A 20,605-nucleotide genomic window follows, 5' to 3' on the forward strand; every position below is an offset into this window, starting at 1 on the left:
AGATTCTCACTACCACTAGCTATTAGGGAAATGCAAATCAAAACCACAATCATTTCACATCCACTAGAATGATTACTATTTAAAAAAAACAAAAAACAGAAAACTACAAGTGTTGGAGAGGATGTGGAGAAATAGGAACACTCGTTCACTGCCGGTGGGAATGTAAAACGGTGAGCCGCTGTGGAAGACAGTTTGGCGGTTCCTCAGGAAGCTAAGTATAGAATTCCCATATGACCTGGCAGTCCCATTACTAGGAATATATCCAGAAGCACTGAAAGCAGAGACTCAGATATTTGCACACCAGTGTTCAGAGCGGCATTATTCACAGTTGCCAAAAGGTGGAAGCAACCTAAGTGTCCATCAACTGATGAACAGATAAAGTGTGGTGTATACATACAATAGAATATTACTGTAAAAAAGAATGAAGTCCAAATGCATGCAACATAGATGAACCCTGAGGACATTATGCTGAGTGAAATAAGCCGTGCACAATAGGACAAATATTGCATGATTTCATTGATATGAACTAATTATAATAAGCAAACTCATAGAGTTAGAATCTAGAATAAAGGTTACTAGGGGATACTTTGGGGGTAGAGAATGGGGAGCTGAGGCTTCATTTGTACCGAATTTCTATTTAGATTGATTGTAAAGGTTTGGAAATGGATGGTGGTGATGGTAGCACATTACTGTGAGTTTAATTAACAGCACTGAATTTTCTATGTGAATGTGGTTGAAGGGGGATGTTTTGGGCATGTATATTACTAGAAGGGAAGTTAGAACATAAAACTTGGGACTGTATAACACAGTGAACCCTGTTGTGGATGATGGACGGGGGTTAATAGTGCAAATATAAGAATGTTCATTCATGAATTATAACAAATGTACGACTAATAGAAGGTGTTAATAATAAGGCGGTATATGGGGAAAATACACCTAATGTAAACTATGGACTTTAATTAACAATTTTTGTTTGTTTTGTTTTTTTTGTGAGCTCACCAAGCTAAATTCGTGTGTGTGACCCAGGGAAAATATTTGAGTTCATGCTAACATGAAATTTACAAGTTTCCGTATCTAGTTATTTTCAGACTGAATCTCATTCCTTAATTCTTGAGAGGACTAACATACCCAAAAACCAATGTTAAACCCTCCATATTTAAGAAAAATCAAGAGATTGGTTTAGGAAATTTGGCCTCTAATCTCAGAAGTCCCACAAAATAGCTGTGTAATGATGGGGAAGTCTTAACCTTTTAACTTAACCTTTCTGAACCTACTTGTTTATTCAATAACAAAGTTATTAAACACCTACAAGAAGCCAAGCACTTTGCTAGACACTGAGAGCTATAACAATGAACATGACAAAAACAGTCCCTGTCTTCAGAGGCTTGAAGTCTAGAAAGATGAGGAGTTTGGGCTGAACCACCAGTAAGTCTTCTGTCCCAGCAATACCAGTCTGTGATTTGAATGGGATTACGATCCAATTCGTTGACCTGAGGTCAATATAATAAGGTTTTTCAAATGGCCTCAACAAAGTTGTAAAGCAGTAAAGATTTTCCGTGTGAATCCTGGTAAAATAATTTTAAAAATCAGAAGTAGGAAAGCAATTATTTCTTTGGAAAGCAATTCAACCATACAATAGAATTATGCATTTTTCCCTGCAATTCTGTTTATTACAACTTTTACGATTTTGAAGAGATTCTGCTATCTGAAGTTTTTCACGCATTCGGGTATTTTGCATGATGTCTGATGTGATCAGTAATAAAGGTTGCAATGAAGTAATAGCTGTGATCGTATCCCTAGAAGATAAAAACAGATGATTAGACATTTATTTACCATTTAAAAACATCAATATCAGGGACATTAAATAAGTCTCTGGTGTCACTTAGTTTGCTTGTAAATAGCCAAAATATCACCATATAAGGAAGATTTAAAATCAAAATCAAGGTTTTGTACCTGTAACACAGTATGTTAAAAAAGCAAAAATAGGGAGAAAAAGCAAACATTCTGCACAGCCTAGTTTCTAAATGCTGCTAGTAAGAGCCAAAGAGAAAAAGAAATAGCACATCAATTAAATGTTCAAAGTAGACGTGGTCACATCAGTAGGGACTGAAAGAATCCAAGAGGATTTAGAGTTCAGAAACATGGACAAGAAGTTTTAACTCATAAAAGAAGCAGACTCATGTCAACAGGAGAGTGAGTGTTAAAATACAAAATAAATAACAGAGAAAACATGAAGATGCCCAAATGCCCTAGATTTACACCAAACAATTAAAATATAGAAGAGATCATGGTTTGGGAAGTGAAACACAGCCATAGTAAGCCACGTGAAGAATTCTACCTCCTATCTAGTAAAAGTATCTCAGAACTTTATTTGAGGAGAAAGGAATATTTAAAACCTGACACCTCTTAGCAAGAGACCAAATTAGGTAAAAAGTCAGTAAGCTCTTTTAAAAACTACCATAAAACAGAGAATTGAATTAAAACAGATCTCGAGCTATCTGATCAATTATACCCATCCTATCGGCCGGCGGGGGGGGGGGGCAAACCCTCCCCTGGGGTGACTATGACACCTCCTTTGAACACAAGACAGGGAAAAGAGCTCTCAAAAGGGAAAAAGAGAAAAAAAAAAAAAAAAATTAAGGTCTAAAGAGGTTTCCAAGGGTATTAAACACCAAGACAGTTTTTCTGGGAACATGCATCCCTTCCACACAAAGTTAAACTACAAGGTGGATGGAATAAACAGAAAGAGATAAAAGTATAAGGGAGACTTTTTGCTTATTTTCACTTGAATCAAATCAGTGGTCTCTTATGTGGGGCAAGGGAGAAACAGTCGAAGGGATTTTTGTCTAAGCACTTAAGAAACAAAAATAGACAGTAAAAAAATATCACCTGGGTTTCAGGAAACAAGGTGATTCCCTAAGGCATTTGATGAATTAATGAATGTTCTTAATCTCTTATATCCAGAGAGGCATGCAATATAAATCATGGGATCAGCGGTAAATAAAGTTGTCAAAGTAATTCAAAAGCAGTCAGCCTTCAAATTTCCCTGGCCCAACTATGGAAGTGAATCAGACAAGAATGTTGTCAAGCATTAAGTCTGAGTCTTGAAAATTATTTGATTTCACATCTCTCAGTGATCAGGCAAGTAGAACAACCATCTTGCTTGGGTCTCAGTTGATTTAGTTAAATTTAGAGCTAAAGGATACTTTCCTATATTAAAAAAAATAAAAACTTAAAAAAACCATTTTCCCACCCATGCAATTCTTGACTAGTTAAGAGGTTAAACAGGCCCGTGATTTTCATACCACAAAACCTGTGAGATACAGTACATGAAGTAGTACTTGCCATTTTTCACAGAGCAAAAGATGGGTTTGATTGAAAACAGGCATTGATGCAGAGAAACTGATGCCTCAAAATACGTGCATGAGAAAAACACTCATGCGGACATCTGTGCGGAGTTTCACATGTTAAGGGACTTGCCCAGTTTCAGCCACATAGTGAGTAGCCACCATTGTTACTATTACTATTATCACTATCATCACTGTTATCAGAAAAGTTCCAGGGAAAACCAAGTGACCATTTTGCCACGGTCAGGGATATACTGCAAGATAATAGTGTAGTTCATTTGAAAATCCAAAGTCAATGTCCCTAAACTTCCATAACCATATTTAAACCGAGACCCAATTTTGTGAGAAAATAGAAAAGTGCCTGTCATGAGGGACCAAGAGGAATTTTTAAAATGTCAATATAAAGGCAACCGGATACAGATGTACTATTCAAAATAGTTCTGGAAATAGATGATGTTGAAGTTACACAATTAGAGATAAACTGTGTCATCCTTGAGTAGCTCCAAGTTCTATTTATCAATCTTATTAAATGGGGGTGGCTTCTTTCATTAAATTCTTTGGTATGTTACTCTTCTGTGATTGCCTGTATTGAGTGACACTTGAGGAAGTCTTCCTTTCCCTCCTCTGCCTCACACCTTACATGGAAAAATCCTCAGTAGCAAAACTTTGACACTTGGCGTATAAAAATAAATGAACGCATTCTTTCATTCTTCATTCAGCTCTCAAAAATCCAGCAGTGCTCTAGCAGCTATGACAGGCATTTATTCTAACAGGCAGTGTTTTCCTACATATTTTCCAGATCCAACTAGAAAAGCTCAGGTGTGAATCCCCAGGTTATTAAGTCTCTTATGGGTAAAAAGAAAAAAGATCATTAAAGAGTCTTCACTTGCTTATTTAATAAACACCTACTGAGAGTCTCCGTGCCAGATCACCATGAGACATCCCTGCATTTCTGGAATTTCCTTCCAAAAGAGCCTCTAACTCTTCAAAAAATGCCTGTGACTTGAGGTGGGAGAGCCTTGTTTCCTATAATCTCCAAGAAGGGGATATAGTTTCCGGACGTTCTCTCAGGTCATTGAAATGTTTTCCTCACTATGCACCTTCAAAACCTAAAAATAAGACACACTGGGTCCTCCCTTTTCAGACTCAAACCTGATCTTCCTATCTCAGCTCTCAGAATTTCGCTACCTGGGGTTTTCAGTTGGAGCTCCTGAAGCCAAAACAGAAAAAGAAACACTGTATGAAGTCACAACCACATTAATATCCCCATGCACTAACCCTTGCTCTCCAAAAATTGAAAGAGTAGAGCATAAATTGTCAGCATGTCATACATGACAAAGAAGTAAACCATAGAAACTGGGTAAACCATGCACAGGATCTTAGTAATTTGCTTTCTTCCTTCTTAGATCACTTATTATTTATATGGACCCTTTTATTTTCAGATTATCTTCTTCACAGCTCCTATTTCATAGATCCATAGAGCACAGAGTTATGCTGTTTTTATAATCAAATAAAGCACATGGTAAAACTCTCAGCCCTTAGGATAATCTGAGGTCAAAGGAAGTGGATTTGAAAATCTGCAAGCCACTGTGCAGTCACTGCCCAAGATGTCCATTCAGTTGCTCATTCAATTACTGCAAATGTAAACAAAATCTGCTTCAGCTGGTATGGTTCACTCTTAACCTGACCTTGCTGTCAGGGAAGTGAGTAGAAAATTATGCCTGAGTTCAAGATGGTGACTCTGGTGATTTCAGTCCTTGTTTTTTTTTTTTTTTTTTAAGAGGAACTGGATGTTTTGTTTTGACCCCCCATTAAAGTGCAACCAACTAAGTTTGTTAGTTGCTTGGGATATAGGCATTTTAGGAATGAATTTATTTATTTTTTTCCCGAAGCATTTCATCAGTGTTCCTGACTTTATGCTGTTTTCCTAACAAACCACAGATATTTTCAGTCTTTGTTAAAAGGCTGAAACTTTATCAGCAGAATTTCCTGCCACAGCTTCAGGGAAAGCAGAAGAGGCACCCAGCACAGCTAATACCAAGAAGATAAAGTCATTTGGAAAACAACATGGCTTCATATGTCACTTATCAGCTATAGTCAATAAAACTAATGCACTACTGTATTTATAATCAAACTGGCATTAAATTTCTTAAAGTTAGTTGATCTAAAATATGTAATTATGATGGTAAATGTTCAAATGGATCTAAAAAATTTTCTATTCCTTAAGGATGGCTATTGAGAGATAATAAGGTATAATATAACAACGTGGTTTCTGACGTCTTCTCATATGACACACACAATGTTCAGGTGTTCACAACACTCTCACAGAAGTTAGGAGACTGCTGAGCTGTGCTGCATGTTTGACAGGTGCAGGTCATGCATGATTTCACCCTCCTAAGGAGCGCTGCCTTGCCTTGCCTGAGAACACCAGGCAGATGACGGGGACAGTATTTGCACTCAAATGACTGGGCTCCAGTCCTGGTTCCACCATATACTTACTAGCAGTGACGTGAGAAAAACAGGTTCCTCCTCTGAGCCTGCCTCATCTGTCCGACAGATGAACAGCAGAGGAAGGATCTCCCATTTGGCTGCATAAAATGAGCTAATGCCAGAAAACATTTTATAAACTATAATGTATACCAAACCACCCACTGATCTAGAGTCATTTGGATATTTATGCACTGTCATTAAACACAATTACAAATCTTTTTAAAAATCAAGATCATGTCTAATTTTTAGTGTTCATTTTTCATCCTGAAATAAAGGTCTTATGAATAATTTTTTAAAGCTAAAAGCAGAATTCCTTAATTACAACTGCAGTAGCACAGTTAGGTGAGAAGTGGATAGTCTCAAAAGTATTTTAGTCAAGAAAAACTTGCAAGTCAACTGAAATTCAGTAATCATTCTTAAACAACCAGAAATACCAAGTAGCACAATGGACAGATTAACATATGAGTTAAAAAATTCAAGGTGCATGTGTGTACGACAAACAACAATTCGCTTCTGAGGATAAGATGTGCACAAGAAGTGAAGAGTGATGAAGGCAGAGGCTTGTCCTCTTTGTCCTTCTGCAACAATGGCTGTGGGTGTGAAGAAAGATATATTCAGCAATGTTAGAAAAGTAAGTTCCACCCAAGCATTAAACTTCTTGTCATGCACCAGTTTTTGACTATAGGATGGGAAATTACAAATACTTTCACTGTCAAAAGCTTTCCTAGTTCTATCATTTGGTCTTAGAAATCATTACTTTACCAAGAAGAGTTTTGCTTTAAGTGTCTTAATATAATTAAAAACTATCTTGTTAACAGGTAACATTTCAAATTCTGAAATAAAGATAAGAAAATGCTGTGGGGTATTACATTTTTAAAGTTGCATTATTTACAACAAGATATGGTTTCTTAGTACTTGCCTCTTGCGATCTAAAAACAACAAGAATTTTCTTTTCTGTACAAGCAGCTATGAAGTTATCAGGAAGTAACTGCCCATCTGAAAGGAACTGGTCATCTTTTCCTTGATCAATTAGTATATCCAGCTGAGACCCTGGATGTGACTTCACAAGATGGGGAGCATCATAAGCCTGTACAAAAAGGAGAAACACTTAAAAATAAATTTTAATGTGCTCAGAAAGGTATTCTTCAGAATCATAATACTGGAACCAAATAGAAAGTGAGAGTTATTTCAGCTTTAAGAGTCTGATTAAATCTGAAACATGAGTTCAAGTTGGTTTAAAATTTGATTTGCTCAGTTTTTATTTACAAAACCTCTAGAAATCCATTTCTCAATTATAGCCTCTTCTCCCAATCAAGAAGTCCTGGACGAGTGGTAACAAGCTTCTTCATAGTATAGACTAGCTTCTTCTAAACTTTCAATGTTCTTAATCACCTCTTAGCTCCAATAAAAAAAACATGATTTTGTTTTTTTAAATCTCACCAGTAATTGACAATTTCTTCTAACTCCATTACCTTTTTCTATTTCCAAATATTTTCCAGTTCAGACAATCTGCTTTTTCATCTCTTCTCTTTGGCTATAATTCTAGACACAAATACATTCAGCTCCTTTTTTTTTTCTTTTTCTTTTTTTGCTGTCTACTGAACAGAACCAAACCTCTGCCCTCTTCATCAGCTTTCAAGAGAGACCTGATTTAAGTGAATGATATAGATGACTCCTCAGATTTACTATCTGAAGAGCTGCCACTTGTTATAATTTCACATATTACCATCTGTAGTGAAATATTTTTGATTATTCATATATTCCTACTAACCACAAGTTTTATGCATTGACCAACACAAACAAAAACTAAAAGATCCAAGTATCATGCTTCTCTAGACTTACGTCCTCTAATCGTAAAAGGAGAGGGGAAGGTGACCTAAAAAGTCTAACTAGTTCTGAAGTCTATGATTTCCTAATGCTGCATGGTCTCTATTATCCCAGTAGTATCTTAAAAATAGCTGAGACACTGCATGATTAAGATAGTAAAATCTACTGCCAATCAGAGATAAATTATATATGAAGATTCCTTTTTAGGTTAACTGTGCCTCTACCTCCCACCTCAACTCAATCAGTTGGCCTTTCACTCAACTCTTCTATTAGACCATAAACCCCTGGTGGATGAGAAAGGGTCTTCTCTTGACAAAAGATCTCAGAACTCAAAACAGACTTCACACAGGAAGTCTTGAAACACTGATGTACACATATCATCAGTACCTAATTCTTATTGTTTTTAGCACTCTTCCAATATAATAAAAACCTAAGCCTATTCCCCACCTCGATGGTTGCTAATGTGCTCACACACATAGGGGATTGGTGGTTTGATGGACTGAGCCCTCTACCACAGGACTTCCCCTTGGGAAGACTGTTGCTGCAAAGGAGAGGCTAGGCCTGCCTATAATTGTGCCTAAGAGCCTCCTCCCGAATGCCTCTTTGTTGCTCAGATGTGGCCCTCTCTCTCTAGCTAAGCCAACTTGGCAGGTGAAAACACTGCCCTCCCCCTACATGGGATCAGACATGTGAATCTGCCTGGCAACGTGGAATATGACTCCCGGGGAGGAATCTAGACCCAGCAACGTGGGATGGAGAACATCTTCTTGACCAAAAGGGGGATGTGAAAGAAAAGGAAATAAGCTTCAGTGGCAGAGAGATTCCAAAAGGAGCCGAGAGGTCACTCTGGTGGGCACTCTTACACACAACATAGACAACTCTTTTTAGGTTCTAGTGAATTGGAGTAACTAGCAGTAAAGAAACTATCAAACTACAACCCAGAACCCATGAATCTTGAAGATGATTGTATAAAAATGTAGCTCATGAGAGGTGACAATGTGATTGGGAAAGCCATGTGGATCACACTCCCCTTTGTCTAGTTTATGGATGAATGGGTAGAAAAAATGGGGGAAGGAAACAAACAAACAAACAAAGGCACCCAGTGTTCTTTTTTACTTTAATTGCTTGTTTTCACTTTAATTATTATTCTTGTTATTTTTGCGTGTGTGGTAATGAAGGTGTTAGAGTTTGATTTTGGTGATGAATGCACAACTATGTAATGGTGCTGTGAACAATCAAATGTACGCTTTGTTTTGTATGACTGCATGGTATATGAATATATCTCAATAAAATGAATTAAAAAAAAAAAACAACAAAAAAAAACCCTAAGCCTAAACAAAATTCTCATCTAGTGACTAAAGGATTAACCATCCAATCTGTTAGAATAGGAGCCTATGAGTGAATTATTGTGAAGCACAGCAGACAGAAAGACAAAGAACTTTTCACTCCAGCATTTTCTGTTTGTTAATGTGCACAAGATATGTTCATTTGCAAAACATTCAAACTTTTGGTAGAATATTTCTGTGATGTATATGGCTTTTTAACAAATTTGAAAACTTAAGAATGACTATTAATAAAAACATCAAATACTTACCTTCCATTTACTTTGATCTGATCACAAATACCCACTAAAGGCTTTTTTGCCCCAAGGATAGAGCACCAGGTTGCAAATTGGAGCAAATGCCGACATGGACTTCCAAAACAAAGGCAATTTAAAACAAATTATGTTTTTTGTTATTTACCTTGAAATCAAATATGAACAGATATTTACAACTTGCCTAAAAACTGACTTTCCAAGAAAAATTCTGAGAATATTTTCCTTTCAGTTTACTATAGACTTAGATTGTAGACCTCACCACATCCTTTGTGTTCTCTGTTAACAGAACTTATAAAACCATAGGTGTTAAAAGAATTCATTAACATACAAACAGAAGTTTAGTTCAGAGCTTCTACTCCTTTCTTCCAACAAAAATTGATGTGCAATCATAGTATGAAAAAATTCATGGCCACCTAACTTATGAACATACTATTAAATCTGAGATATTATTTCTCTACTAACAGTGCCAAGAAAGCATTGAGCCATGCCCTTAACCATGACATTCCTTTGAAAACAATATAATTTCAAATTCCTTTGAAAACAATGTTGCTTTTCATCGAATAAGGTACAGAGAAGGACCTCTCACCTTGAGTGCTTAGAGTGTATATATTTATACCTGTGCCACGTCTCTTCAGTTTTCTCCTTCTCATGCTTTGTTCTTTTTAAAACAAAATTTTTTTTACTGTGGTAACACGTAACATATCATATGCCATACTGACCATTTTTAAGCGAACAATTCGGTGGCATTAATTACATTCACAATCTCGTGCTACCATCACTAATATCCATTACCAAAATGTTCCCATCACCCTAAACAGAAACTCTGTTCCCATTATGCAATAACTCCCCATTTCCTCTCCCTCCTTGCCCCTGGTAACCTCTAATCTACTTTCTGTCTCTATGAATTTTCTTATTCTAGATATTTCACATAAGTGGAATCATACAATATTTATCCTTTTGTGTTTCGCTTATTTCACTCAGCTTAATGTATTCAAGGTTTAGCCATGTTGTAACATGTGTTAGCACTTCGTTCCTTTTGTGTCAATAACATTCCACTGTATGCATACACCACATTTTGTTTATTCATTCATGTGTCAATGGACACATGACTTGTTTCCACCTTTTGGCTCTTATGAATAATGCTTCTATGAACATGGGTGCACAAACATACACAGGTGTATGACTCCCTGCTTTCAATTCTTTTGGGTATACACCTAGGAGCAGGATTGCTCAGTCACATGGTAATTCTGTGTTTAATTTTCTGAAGAACTGACAAACTCTTTTCTATAGCAGCATCACTATCTTACATTTAAGCAATGCAAGAGGTCTCCAATTTCACCACACTTTTGTCTATACTTGTTATTTGCTGTTTTTATTTTTTAATAACAGCCATCTTAGTTGGAGTGAGACGGTATTTCACTGTGCTTTTGATTTTTCCTAATGGTTAATGATGTTGAGCAACTGTTAGTATGCTTACTAATCTTTTATAGATCTTTGGAGAAATTTCCATTCAAAACCTTTGCCAATTTTTTAACTGGGGTTGTTTATCTCTATTAGCTTTTTTTTTTAAAGAATCATAAATTCAACTAAGTTTGCTTTTCTCCCTCAGAAACAATAAGCTGACTGCCTTATGTACAAAACATGGAAAATAAAATCCTCATTTTAAAAATCCACCATCATGTCATGATCAGTTCAGTTTTATAATAAAGCTTACCAAATGTAAAATATTTGGTGCCACAGAAAGAAATTGCTCTGAGAAATATTTTTATTTCTCAGTGGCACACCTAAGATGATAAAGAAAAAAAAAAATCCTATGGGAAGAAGACAATAAAGATTAAAAAAATCTTGAGGTCATGTATAATTCTGTGATTTTAAAGACAGAAGCAAACTTAAGATGATCATTGCTTCAAAACTTCCCTTTTCGACTCAGACTCATGTGCTTGGCACAGAGAGTAACTCTTGGTATAGCGGTAATTCAAACTTGGCTCATTAAAAGAAAAAACAAGGCTATGAGGCTTCAAATGAATGAATGGGAAAGGCAGACAGTAATACTTTCCAATGGAACTGCATTTCAATTTTCATCAGAGGTATTAATGACAAAGAATTCTTAGACATTTACAAATCATGAATATTTCCCTATTTCTCAGGAAATCAAAGGCAAAGTTATAGAGATATTCCTGATAAAAATAAAAATAAATGATAAATACTACTATAATTTTAATCTAGAAAAAAAATAGACTGCCTTAAAAACTAAGGTTTGAATAGAAGGAATGAAAATATAAGCTACATGTCTCAATACTTCTAATAGACCAACAAGAAACCACTGATAGGTAATCCATGTGATTCTGATTCTGTAGCATATATTGTGCTATTATTAAATTTGATACCCCCTGAAATTTCCAACACTAGATAATTTTAGTTCCAATACTGAAAAAAAAAAAAAAATCCTAATTTCAAGCCTTGAAAGTTCCTAATATTAGATTATCCGAGAGAAATATTTATCCCTAGAAGCGTAGTGTAAATAATCTTACTTTGCATTTTCCTGGGTTCTTCAAAGCACAAATCAGAGCTCCGTGGCCTCCCATGGAATGGCCAAAAACAGACATCCTTTGGGGGTCCACTGGGAAACTGGCGTTGATGAGTTGCGGAAGCTAGAAAAATTTAATAGGGTAAAAAAAAATATGAGAGAAATCAGTTTAGATACTTTCAAAGTTACAAAAAAATTGCACAATTATCTCCAAATCACAGTCTTAGAATGGATTGAACTAGAAAAGACAAAATTAAAAAAAAAACAAACTCACCTCAGGTAGACAATGGTCATTAATATGTCACTGGAGAATATATGGTACAACCTCCTTGGAAAGCAACTTTAGGAGGATGACATAGGAAGAACCTTTAAAATGTACTAAACTTTTGATCTAGTGATTGTATTTAATGGAATCCATTCTAAATACTTATTATAGTAAATAAATACATAAAGGCAAAAAATTCCATATTAGGAAAAAGTAAATTTTGGCATCTGACAGAATATGACAAAACCATTACAATTATGTGTACAGAAAGGTTAGAATAATAGTGGAAAACATTTATTTTATAAAATTTTAGAAAAAGGATAGGGTGTAACAATTATGTGAAAATTAACAGAAAAAAACTGAACTGCACATAAATATTACCAATAAAAGGAAAGCGTGACCACTTATGCTAACTAAGCCTTGATTTATCAGTATAAAACATATCCAAATGAACCACCTATCAGGGAAATAAAAGGTTTTCTTGTATACTATTTTCATTAGGTAACCTGAATAGTTTAATAATCTAATTATTAAATTCTTTAAAATTGTACTTAGCATTAATTTAAACTGCAACAAATACGACCATCGCACTAATAAACTTTGGAATTTTCATGAAGATAGATAATAAATATAGAATAAGTAGATTCAACAATATTATAACCCAGTTTAAAATTCTTAGCACTGGAAGAACTTTGTGTCTTGGCAGCCATCAATGAATTACAATACAAATTAAATTACCTCCTCCATTACATAAGAGTACATTCTGTAGTCAGTTTTCCAGGGATCTTCAGTGGCATCCACATAAAATCCAGCACCAGTGTCAAAGTCCCAGCTCTCATCTTCGCCTTCAATATTGCAACCACCTATCAATGAAAAGCTTTGTGGTTTCATCAACTCAGCAGTAATGGCCCATGCTTAATAACAAACTTTTACACAAATCTGTGAGTCCCATCATTTGCATTAGAGCTGTTGACCAAACAGTGCAGTCTCTCTGCCTTTCGGGGCACATGCACAAATGTGCTGGTGGTCAGTGCACCACCTTGAACTGGACACTTTTTATTTTCCATCATGTTTCCCTTCTCTACCCACCCCCATTGGGATTTTTTTTTTTTTTGTATTGTTTTTTAATTAACTAGGTTTTATTTTATATACTTGTTTACAGTTAAAAAGCCAACCATTTGGATTTTGAATAGAATTACATTATATGTAAAATAATCTGAGGAACATGACCTCTTTATTACACTGTCTACTCATCCAGGTACATGGCATTTTCCCATTTGTTAACATCTTCATTTATGACATGTTGCAAAATTCTACAGTTTTCTGTCTTCACATTTTTAAAGTTTATCCTAAGGTACCTTGTATTTTTGATACTACTTTGAATGGAATCTTTTATTGTATTTCTAACCAGACATGTGACTGTATTGCTTTGTATAACATGGCTCCTGTGAAAGGCAATGCATGACTTTCCAAGTCCATTCATTTAATTTCAGGATAGTATTAGCTCCCAAAAGTTTTTAGTACTGAGGCAAAATCTGTCTCCTTTCAAATTCCATTGCCCAACACTTCTAGGGTCACAAAACTAGTTTCACCAATCTGGTGGAATGAGCTCTTTCAATGAAATATTCTAATATTTTTTAATATTAAAACTTGTTCAACTGTATGATTGATGATTACCAGAGGTTAAGAAAGGACATACTATTATTTGATGAGACAGTTTACCTGTGGAGTATGCAAGTAATTTGTTGTGCATTATACGTTATTATTCTGACACTGATGCCAATGATACATTAGTTAAGTTTCTCAGTCTCTCTGTTTCAGTGTCTGCACCTATAAAAAGGGAATAGCAACCCTGTCCCCTCTCCTACAAGTGATGCTGTGAATCATGCTCACAGGGTGTCAGACAATCTGCAATATGGCATTTTAAGAGTCATTATGTCACTTAAATTATTACTAGAGATAATAGCAAAAAATATGAAAGGAATTGTATAATGTAATGTATAATAAATTATTACTTACAACATAGTCTTAAAGGGTTAGATTTTTATAAAAGATCTCTGGAACAAGAACACTTACGAGGACTGGTATCTGGAGCAACGACGACAAGACCATGTTCTGAGGCAGCCTGATGGTAACCGGATTTTGATATAAAATTTTGTTCTGTGCAAGTTAAGCCTGAAGATCAAAAATACTGTTATCTCATGCTATACTGTGAATGGCTTTTAACCTTTAAACTTTTTATAATATAGGAAAACAAACATACTGGGTATTAAGGGTATTTTTTGCTTTAGAAATAATACTGAATAAGATAGGAAAGTTTCTTTTCATATAAAACTTATAACAGTATTAATCTAAGAACATTTCATTAGATTAAATGTCTAGGTTAGCTGTCCTGTTTAAGTCACTTACTAAAAGTTCAACTGCTGAAATCCTTGGAGCCAGATATGTTGGAGGATTCAGAATTTTTCAGACTGTAGACTGGCAATATGATACATAAACTAAATATTATAGCACAACTCCAGTAGGGTGTTATCAAACATGTTACTATTTCTGTGTTGAAACATAAATTAGTCAAGGTGTGATAATATGATGGCCATCACAATATAAAGAACTAAATATTTTTTATATGTTCGTAGTTCTCAGCAACAAAATTCAGCCTAATCACCTTTATTCTCCTCAGTGAGCTAAGAAGCAAGTTACAGTCACCATCTGCCTTCCTTAAGTTTAGAAATGTTTCTGCTGTTTTTCCTAGTTCTATTCTTCTCATTCATGTGATGGAGATGACTTAATTCCCTCATGATAGGAGCCTAATACCATAATGATATGAAAATGGTCAAGAATGAACTGGGAATAGATGCTTGGGCTTAAAACCCACTAAACCAACAGCCCTCTTCCAGGGGCGAATGCTAACTATCCCACCCTAGCTGCTAAGTGCAACAACAAAGCCTACTGATATGCATGATGCAATGGGAATTAACTATAGCTGCCACGGTTTCACGAATGGTCGGTCTCATGGTAACAACTAGCACAGAGACTTATGAAGTGACTGCTTAATCCAAACTTGTTAATAAATAATGACAAGATATAAAGTTACAAGTCTCACTGGAGAAAGTATTACGGGAGTCTGTGGTTAAATAAACTCTTGTTAGACATAACAGATTTTCACCAGTCATGGCAGAACCTCAAGACCCTTGTCTGTTCACTGTGTTCCTCTCTGAAATGCCATCCAGAGATTCTAGGGCCATATCGTGGTGGTGAACTGCCCCAAGTCCTGACAAACCTGCTGATCTCAACACAAACAGGTCCAGAGGCAGCAGGGGAGTAGTGTAAGAAGCACAGGCTTTGGATTTCACACAGGATCTGGTTCTAAGTGCAGCTCAGCCACTTTCCATCTGACCAATGTGAGGGAAATAACTTCAATGTTTTGACCTTCAGTTCTTTCACTTGAAAAATGAGAACAGTATTGCCTCTATTCTACCACATAAGGTGGCTGTGACGACTAAGTGTTATCACAGGATATAAAGAGCCTGGATTGGGGTCTGGGACATAATACACAGTGCATCACACTTGGGAAATGTGAATCTGCTAGAGTTCAGGGAAGAATTTGTTTTTCTAGTTAGGACACAAGTTCCTTGATTAAAGTAGGAGACAGTGAGCTATAGCTTCATGCAAATGAAGCGCATTCTACTGAAAACTGCTCTCCAGTGTATGAAGACGGTTACTAATTAAAATCTACTTGATCAACTATATTTATTTTATATAAAGAGCTTTTTCTTTTCTGCTAACAGCTTTAAGATACAATTCACATACCAAACTCACTTATTTAAAATGTACAACTTAATCATTTTTAGTGTATTCCTTGTACAACATTTTCATCACTCCAAAAAGAAACCCTATACATATTAGCAGCAAATCCCCATTTCCCCTCCAAACTCCCTAACCCTAGGCAACCACTAATGTTTCTGTCTATTCTAGACCTCTCACATAAATGGAATCCTAAAACTTGTGATCTTTTTGTGACTGCCTTCAAGATTCACCCATGCTGTGTCATGTATCAGTGCTTCATTCCTTTCTGTTGCTGATATACCACATTGTATTTATCCATTCATCAGGTGATGGACATTTGGATGGTTTCCATTTTGGGGCTACTGTGAATACAGCAATGAATATTGGTGTAGGGGATTTTGTGTGTACCTGTGTCTTCCTTTCTCTTGGGTATCTATGGCTGTTTTTAAGGTTACCTTGGCTTGGGGAAGATGCAAATCACTCAATCTGGATCATCTTTAAGGATTTCAGTTTGCATGGTGTTCAAGTTCAGCTCATTTACCAACTGATCTAATCTTTCTGTTTCTGTCTTCCTTTACCTCAACAGAAGTAAACGTGAATTTCTGTTGTCATCATTTCTCAAGTGCACTGGTCAGGCAATCTTGCCTTTTCTCAGAAATCAAGCGTTAATTTCCAAGGTCTATCTGGTCTTCAGCATCTCACTAAGGAAACTGTCCTGTCATTTGAAGTAAACAAACAAAAAGTTCTATTTTTTATACTCATAAAGCTCAGATGATATCTCTTGACAGAGTTCAAGTTTGGTTAAGAATATAGGGCCTTCTTATTATTGTACCTAGTTATTACAACACACTGCCACTTCCAATCTGGCTTGTTTTGCTTTCAACCAAGAGACATGACTTTAAGTTGCTCTCACCATTTTTTCTCAAAATGGAAATACAGAAGATTGAATATAGCTCTGAACCATGAGTCAGAAAACTTGTTCAACCTTACTACTATGTGATCTTTAACCAATTTGGACTTTAGTTTTCTATTTGATGGATTATAGGATTTCTAAGATCATCGAAAGCTACACAATACTATGATTTCTAAACCAATTAAACATCTAATTTTGTTGTTGTTGCTTTTGGCAATACTCAAGCTCTTCTAGCAAAACCAGTGCTCTCCGTTCAATCACAGAAATGCTTTGCTGAGTTAAAAGCAAATATGTCTCAATTTTTACCATTTAAAATGAAATATCTATTCTCATTTTCCAACTGCCATTTGAGGCTTATCCTTGATTAGACATACATAAGGAAGAATTTATTAAATCAAAGTTGTTAGAACCAGTCTTAAGAAAACAAAATTAAAACAGCAAGCACTGACACAATTTAGTTTTTATGATTCTCTACCTGTAATGTTTGCTTCTGAAGATGAAATATTACATCTTGTTAAACAAAAGTCAGCACAGAGGTGCACAACTCCTGGTGGCAAAACATTATGCTCTCCCAATCTTCTCCACCATCCATAAGATTAAGCAGTGATTAGGAAGCATTAGTGGCCCTAAGTGACCTTCCACACTGTTGCCAGAGAGCTCTATAAAGTCCCGTTCATTTTCCCCGAGAGCCCTATAAGAAGTCTTTTGCTGTGCCTTCTAATTAGTGTACCAGTGTTTTGAGTTCACCTGATAATTATTTATTTGGCTAGTAAAGTCCCTACAAACCCCAGCAATACTTGGGTAGGTACAAATCAGGTAAAGGACCTTTGGAAGCCCTTGCCATTGAGCCCAGAATTTCATATTCTCTGCTAAATTACTGTCAAATTGGAAAAAAAGTGAGATAAATGTAATTCAGTAGCTTTGAAGTTACTGAGGATAAAGGAACAGAGTAGATTATCACAGTCCTCTAAAGTCTTTTATAAGTGGCTCAGAAAGCGTACCAAAAAGTCAAGACAAAGGCTAAGCCAGTTAAAAAGAAACCAAAACCAAAAACAAACAAACAAATAAACACAAACAACCAAGAATGTCCTTTATAAATTTCAAATGCATAACACTCACCAGACAGCCAGTAGAGTGCGGGGCATTTTCCAGTTTCTGCCTTTGGTGGTAGGTACACAGCAAATTTCATTTTGCAGTTCAGCTCAACACTGTAATTTTAACACCCATCCCACCCCCCCCAAAAAAAGATACCCCTCCTTAGTCAAGACAGAAACATAAAATACTTAAGTACTAAATAAAAAGTAACATAAATAATAAATGTCCAAAATAAATGATTTAATATCCAAAATAAGTGATTCCAGCAAGATTTAAGGACTATACTTTGACCCTGAAAGGAAGGACAGGGCCAGCTGGAAGCCTACTGAGCTGCCAACCACTCTGCGCCTATTCTTCAAATGGCACACGGTCATTTTGGGCAGGACACGTCTAATCCTCAGTGTAGCACTAATATTATGAAAGAAAACACCCTGTTTGCAACGATATCTGAAACAAATTTGCTTTTATTAAAAAAAATGCATTTAAAGATCTCAAATTACATGTTGGCTCATAGGCACCAAAATGCACTACATCTTCAATTTGATCACTAATATTTTATCACAACTATTAATACTACAAATGGATGACAATGTCTTAATTCTACCTTCACACTTAACTGGCACTTTGGCTGGACATGGAAGTCTTCTTCCTGCAGAATTCTTAAGTCACTGCTGCAGCACTTTCCCAGTGCTAGTACTACTACTGAGTTGACCTTCGCCTTTCAAAATCTAAATCCTTCAGATTCACTTTTTCCCACTCTCTGGATGTTTAAGGATTTTTATCCATTGTGCTGGATACTAAGTGGATGATGTTTTCATATCCGGCAACTTAAACCCTTCAGTTCCATAATTCTTCTTGAATTAGTTATTTCCGCACCTCCAATTTTGTTTTATTTTTCAAAAACTCCTAACATTTAGATGTCAGAATTCTTGGACTGGTCCTCTAATTTTCTTATCCTTTCCAATTTTCCCTTACTCTACTTTCTGGAGTAGAAGTTCAACTTTATCTAACTACCCTTCCATTGCGTTTGTCATTTCTCCTATCATATTTTAAATTTCTGGGCTCTTTTTTTGTTCTTGAATATTTTTATGAGCATAGGTCCAATATCTTCACTCATACCTTTGATATGAATAACAGTGCTTTCTGAAGTTTGTCTCCCTGTACAGTACATTTGTCCAAGTTCTTTTTCCCTTTTGTCTTTTATATATCTAATAATCTTTAGCTGTCTTCTTCTTTTAAGAGTGAAATAGTAAAAATCTAACTGAAAGCACTGGGGTGGGTGGGGGCAGTGGAGTGCAGTGGACTGTTTTGTTGGAAAGCTCTCAATAACTATATCTCGAAGTCTCTTCTTTCGGGCTGGTTAGATTCCCGAAAGAAGAGTCTTCTAACTCCCCAAATTCTAGAAGCTGAGTGGAAGAGGACTGGGAAGTCTCTATAGCCAGTGTACAAACTTTTACTTAGTCTTGCTATTTGGAATATACCCCTCACCAACTGCACCTGGTATTCCCCAGGACAGAGATTCTCTGTTTACCTTTTCAAGAGAATAAACCTCCAATCTTTTGCTAGAGCTGGGGAGAGGCAGTGGCCTGCCTGCAGAGAGCTGCAGTGATCTGAGGGCTATCTGCTTCTTAAAACAGATCAACCAATCTTCCTTTTTCTTAGCTTCATTTTTACCCTTAATTCCAGGCGTACCTGGGGCCTCCAATTCCCAAGGCTTTATACAAATTGGGTTATTTCTCAGCTTTCTCTTGCTGCTGTTTAGAATTTAGCTTTCTAGGGCCTACTAAGTCAGGTGCTATTTGTCCATCTGCATTCCTGCTTCTAAAATATTGTTCTTAGCTCCCCCCACCCCCCACTTCTTTTTGCCTCTGTGGGTATGGGTGTAGGATGGGGAGAGGTGTTTGTCTGTGTGTTTAATCTTCCTTCCCTTAATGCCATGTTAGTCAGATTTTGGGAGGCAACAGAGGTAAATACATGCACGTAACCTACCATCTTTATAAAAAAGTTCAGGTGTCTCTTCTACATTAAAAAATCCCCAAGAAAGGAAAACGCTCCCAGAATTTTTACTGGCAACATAGGTCTTTCCACAAAATTGTAGAATAATGTAAATAAAGCCTGGAGGCACTCCTCTTTTCTAGCTCCTCTTTACCTCACACAGTTGAATCCCAAAAGCTATTTAACTCTGGGAAATAGTCAAACGGGTAGGTAACCACACAGAGAGAGCAAGCAGGCTTAAAGTGAAATGAGATACCACAAAATAGAGATAAGGATTTGGGGAAAAAACGGACAGAACAAACATAGAACATAACAAAATGACAAATACCTGAAATTGTATTTTCTTAATAGTTACCTGTCATGTTCAAACACTTTCTGCAATCCTCCAATGCATTTGTTGCTGGAAATCTGTTTCAAAGCCATTTTTCTCCTTTTAATGACGATTGATCTCATTAATTTCTAGAGAACTACGTCCAGAAAACTCGAAACAAAACTGTTTTCAGATAAAACATCTGAACATACAACTTTTTCCACTTAGAACTGGTTTTTCAAATGCTATTTTTGGGGGCACACAATATTAAGAAGCTAACTTATGCACACTTAAATTTGCTACTTACTTTAGAAAACTTTAGTACTTATGTTATTACTCATTTATTAACAAGCTTTTCTGTTGTGGAGTGCCCCAGATTTTTTTTTTGAAAGAGGCTGAATATAAATAATTTAAGTTACTAACTGACTACCTTAACTAGAGGATTAAAAAGTG

At 36.0% G+C, this 20,605-nt stretch overlaps 1 pseudogene; it reads right to left on the reverse strand.

Annotated features, from left to right (window-relative positions):
- Window positions 1–1,696: 1,696 nt before the first annotated feature.
- LOC119507249 lies at window positions 1,697–20,265 on the reverse strand (annotated as a pseudogene).
- Window positions 20,266–20,605: the final 340 nt, after the last annotated feature.

The sequence above is a fragment of the Choloepus didactylus genome, chromosome 12 (genome assembly GCF_015220235.1).
Source record: "Choloepus didactylus isolate mChoDid1 chromosome 12, mChoDid1.pri, whole genome shotgun sequence".
NCBI classification, from domain to species: Eukaryota; Metazoa; Chordata; class Mammalia; order Pilosa; family Megalonychidae; genus Choloepus; species Choloepus didactylus.